Raw genomic sequence first — 5,337 nt, forward strand, 5'->3', positions numbered from 1 at the left:
CGTTGTGATAAAGGCAAGCGAATTAGACATTTTTGACGAGTAAGAAAAAAAAAGGAAGCAAGAGAGAGAGAGAGAGAGAGCAAGAGAGAGAGAGAGAGAGAGCGAGAGAGAGAGAGAGAGAGAGGAAGGCATGTGTGTGCGCGTGTGTATGTCAGATAGAGAGTGAGAGCGAGAGGCTGTAAGTATGGAACGAAACGTATATAGATATAACACACAAACACGTATACATATATATATATATATATATATATATATATATATATATATATACACACGAGACGAAAGGCAAAATATGCATCAGGAGCATCTCGGCTCGAGATCTCGTGCTATTTCTATTTGCGTAACTTGTTCTCCTACGGAGGTCGCAATAGAAATTTCTAAACTTTTTTTTTCTTTCTTTTTTTTTTTTCTTTTCTTTTTTTTTGTCGGTAAAAAACGTGGATCATATGTCGAGATCGTCCATAAAGAAAAACTCGTAGTTATAATTGAGAAGAAGAACGTTAATACACAGCCACGTACACTCAACACACACGCACACACACACCACATAAAGCTGTATTATTTCCTCTTTGTAATAATCTAATTCCCAGGCAAGTCCGCATAAACTTATAATATTTCGAAAAAGTTATTGCATTGCGTTCGTTTTCGAGATTCCATTTAATGAATTAAATACATACATATATATACATACATACATACATACATACATACGTACATACATACATACATACATACATTTATACATACATACATACATACATACATACATACATACATACATACATACATACATACATACATACATACATACATACATACATACCGTCGCGGCGAATTTCAAAATTCCCGCCACGCGTCGCCGACGTCGACGGCTCTCAACGTAGCCTGTTCGCACGAATGACGGCGCGTGCATTTTTATATAAAAAGACCTTTGATGAATACCGTTTTATCGTTTATCTCTATTTATATAATATTTCAAATAATAAAAAAAGGAAAAAAAAAAAAAAAATAAAAAAGACAAGGAACACGACGATCCTAGTGGTAAAAAAAAAACAAAAAAAAAAAAAGAAAACAAAATAATCTCTCTCGATGTGACATCCTCCAGCGACAACAAAAAATGATCTTGACATTCGTCCACGATGACAGGGTCCGTATATTCTTCCTTCCGTCCCGTAGAGAATATTATTTAATAAAAGAAGATGGCAAGAATATCGTAGATAGAAAAAGAAAAGAGAAAAAGAAGATGAAGAAAAGGAAGAGGTAAAAAGTCAATCGTGGAATAAGTGACGTATTAGTACGTATCTGTGGTACGTACGTAGGCGGGAAATTTAAACGGTCGATATTTCATCGTTCGTATCGTTCGAAGAAGGAACATCGTGTTAATATATTATTAACACGAGGGATGAAAAGAGAGAGAGAGAGAGAGAAAGAGAGGGAGAAAGAGAGGGAGAAAGAGAGGATAATCTTTCTAATAATCGGCGAACTTAACGAACAATCTACGATCATCGGATTAGAGTCTTCGTAAAACGTAAAATGAAAATATAATATCGAGCAAATATTTACAAAATTTTATCCACGAACTTATCAAACTTATAATTCCCAATTGATTGATTTAACCCTTTAAGAACGACAAAAAATAAGATTCGATATACATATACATACCTGTCATCGTTATCGATAATCTAAATGTAAGCTACAATACCAATAACAGACGTGATATTTTCTGTCTCTATTTGATAAAAAGCAATAATGGCGTAGCCTTTGGCGTCGCACTACGATGCCAGTCGGTTTTAAAGGGTTAAACGATTTTTCTTGATGCAAGTTCGTTTCGATCGTCGTGAAGTTTCATGCATTGTAAATTAAAGGAGGAGGGGGGGGGAGAATAAAAAACAAAAAAAAAAGAATAAAATACAAAAAGGAAAAAAAGAAGTAAAAAAAAAAGAAACAAAAACAAAAAAGAAGAAGAAAAAAAATAAAAGGTAGAAAAAGGGTTATCGAAGAGAATGGAAAGGGTTTTGAGGGAGGGGAGGATAAGATACGGGGAGAAGGGTAGAAAAAGAGAGAGAGAGAGAGAGACAGGGCGTGTAACGAATGAGAGGAATAAAATTATTTTTATGCGATTTTGAGGCACACGCACACACGCACACAGGCACACGCACACACGCACGCACGCACGCACGCACACACACACATGGACACACACGCCGTCAGATCCTTCACGGGATCTGTCGTGTTAAGTGTGATTATGGTGGGTTAGCGTCGGCGGTGATGGTGGTGGAAGTGTTGATGATGGGTGGTAATGCTGGCGGTGGTGGTGGTGGTGGTAGTGGTGGTTGTGGTGGTGGTGGTGGTGGTGGTGGTGGTATTGATAATTATGGTGACGACATGACAGTATAAAAAAAAATAAAAAAAAAAAAAGCAGCTCATTAGCTCATCGTAGGCCTAACTAAAAAAGAGAAAAGTATTTATGTACTGTCTAAACTACTATCTAATTATTCGGGCGAGAGTGCTAACGGCTCGAACAAGTAGGCTCGAACGAACGTATGTGAGAGAGAGAGAGAGAGAGAGAGAGAGAGAGAGAAAAGAGGTTGAATGTGAGTAAATGAGTGAATATGCGTGAGAGAAAATATAACATACTCAAAACTACTCGAGAAATTAATTACTCCGGGATAGGGGTTACAACGATCAACAATACTGATGACTACATTATATAGGAAAAAGAAAAAAAAAAGAAAGAGAGACAGACAGAGAGAGAGAGAGAGAGAGAGAGAGAGAGAGAGAGAGAGAACGAAGGGATGAAAAAAGAAGTAGAGAAAGTATGTGAGAATGTAGACAGGGATCGGTGGTAAGATGGGAGGTAGGGGAGGGTGAAGAACTGTAACACACACAGATATAAAGAAAAAAAAAAGAAATGAATGATTGGATGAAATGAGAGAAAAAGAGAGAAAGAGAGAGAGAGAGAGAGAGCAAGAGAGAAAGAAAGAGAGAGAGAGTGAGAGAAAAAAAGAGAGAGAAAGGAAGAGAGAGAGAGAGAGACAATGAGTAACAAGGTAAAAAAAAGATAATCTATAATCTTCTGTACATGTTTTGATTATTCTAATTATTAATTATCGTAACTTATAATAACTATGAATTAATTAAATTAATTAATATCTATAAAACTATATTTAAACGACAAAAAAACGTGGTAGCTAGTCTGTCAATGGGTGTATAAATATTTAATTACGATAACTCTATAGTGATACTATACAGAACAAGATGAATACTTGAAACGGAGAGAATCATAGAGAGAGAGAGAGAGAGAGAAAGAGAGAAAGAAAGATTAAGAAAGCTAGGGAGAGAGAGAGAGAGAGAGAGAGAGATTGAGTGCGTAAACGAACGTAGTGCGAATGTTGGAACGAAATAATACGAGCGAACGAGTGTGTGTGCGTGTGAGCAATGAAAAACGAATGAAAGAAACAAACACACACACACACACACATATACACAAACACACAAACATACACGGAGGATGCATATACATATACACATAGAAAGAAAGAGAGAGAAAAAGAGAGAGAGAGAGAGAGAAAGAGAGAGAGAGAGAGAGAAAGAGACATATACAAACATACCGTACGAAATATAAATATAATTATAAAATAACGAAAGGAAAGCGTAGCGTGCGCACCCGCGCCTACGCTTTAGTACAACGGATAGTTTCTTCTTCGACTTTTCGTGGTAGTCGAGTCGACTGATCTGTGCTTTTGCGAGTTAGCGGGGTGGGCTTTTTGTTGTTCGAGAGAAACTTCATGTTGTACATTGGAGTAATATAAAAGAAAAAGAGAAATGGAAAGAGGAATAGAAATAGTAATATCGTGAAAGAAATCAGAAAATATGAATTTATATGCGCACATTATAATATACGCGCACACGACAAAATCTTAACGTCGCGGATGTTTTTTCTTTTCTTTTTCTTTTTTCTTTTTTCTTTTTTCTTTTTTTTGTTTCTTCTTTTTTTGTTTTTGTCTTTTTTTTTTTTGTTCCTCTTTCGTATTATTTCAATGATATAACGAAAAATAAAATCGATCGACGAAGAGCATATACATGTAATTCGTGGATTTGTAAAGTTAAGGATGATCGATCGTCTTGAATTTCTTAAGAGATTCTCGCGCGCGATTTTTTTCATGAAGATGAAATTGAAAAATGCGAGAGAAAGAGGGAAAAATGTGAAAAGATAATGATAAAAATGTAACAAGAAAAAAAAAAGAAGTAAAAAAGAAAAAGAACAAAATAAAAAAAAAAAAGAGAAGAAGGAGAAAAGAAAAAACACGGAGAGAAATGCAAAAATATGCATTTATTGTCCGTCGTCGTTCTTCTACTGGATTAATTCGCGTTTCATCGAGCCAAGTGCCAAAATGGAAAAAAAGAAATTTAGATCAAATATTTGAAAGAATAACCAGGATCAAATCGTATCAGATCGGATCGAACAGGACCGGTTCCGATCGGAACGTAATGGTCTTAGAATTTTTCAAAGTTCATACATAAGTGAAATACAATGGGCCACAGTTATTTTCATTGTTGAAGAGTCCGAAGGGTGACTACAACAAAATCGTCTTCGTTCGAAGTTATCATCAATGTTTTCCTCGGGGAAGATCGATGTCGAATGAATCGATTGATTGATTGATTGATTTTCTTTTTTTTTCTATTTCTTTCTTTTTTTTTTCTCCCCAGGAATAGAGTATTCAGGATTGAGAGAAAGAAAAAAAGAAAAAAAGGAAGAAGCGAAATTTCGACGGGAAAAGAGTGAATTTATGTGCTTATCTAATCTACGTTAGAGGAAAGAGGAGAGGCGAGGTAATCACATCAAACAGGCGGACGCTAAAGAATTGCGTTTTTCAAACGGAACATTCCAAACGATCGTGGGTAAAACTTTTGGCAGCGACAGTAAAAGGGGGAAATAGTTATCCTACGATCCTGTTGATAGATTAGAATATATAATAGAACGAGGGAAAGGGGAAATGGGAAATGAAAAAAATTAAAAAAAAAAATGCACAAAGAGAGAAGCTAGAATGTGAAAGTATTATGGAGAAAAAGTTAGAGAGAGAGAGAGAGAGAGAGAGAGAGAGAGAGAGGGTGAGGGAGAGGGAGAGGGAGAGAGAAAGAATATTTTTCGAGGGGATTTTCGTACAGATCACTCTGGTCTCCGTAATCGATTTGTCGATAGAAGCCGCGAATTAGGCGAGAACGCGCACACATTCCTACACATTCCACTTTAACGCCATTTAACCCTCGATCGTACAAAACTTGCGATAAATCATATATATATATATATATATATATATATATGTATGTGTGTCC

This window comes from Vespa mandarinia, chromosome 9, assembly GCF_050613455.1.
Source record: "Vespa mandarinia isolate Hongniang chromosome 9, ASM5061345v1, whole genome shotgun sequence".
In the NCBI taxonomy this organism is placed as follows: Eukaryota; Metazoa; Arthropoda; class Insecta; order Hymenoptera; family Vespidae; genus Vespa; species Vespa mandarinia.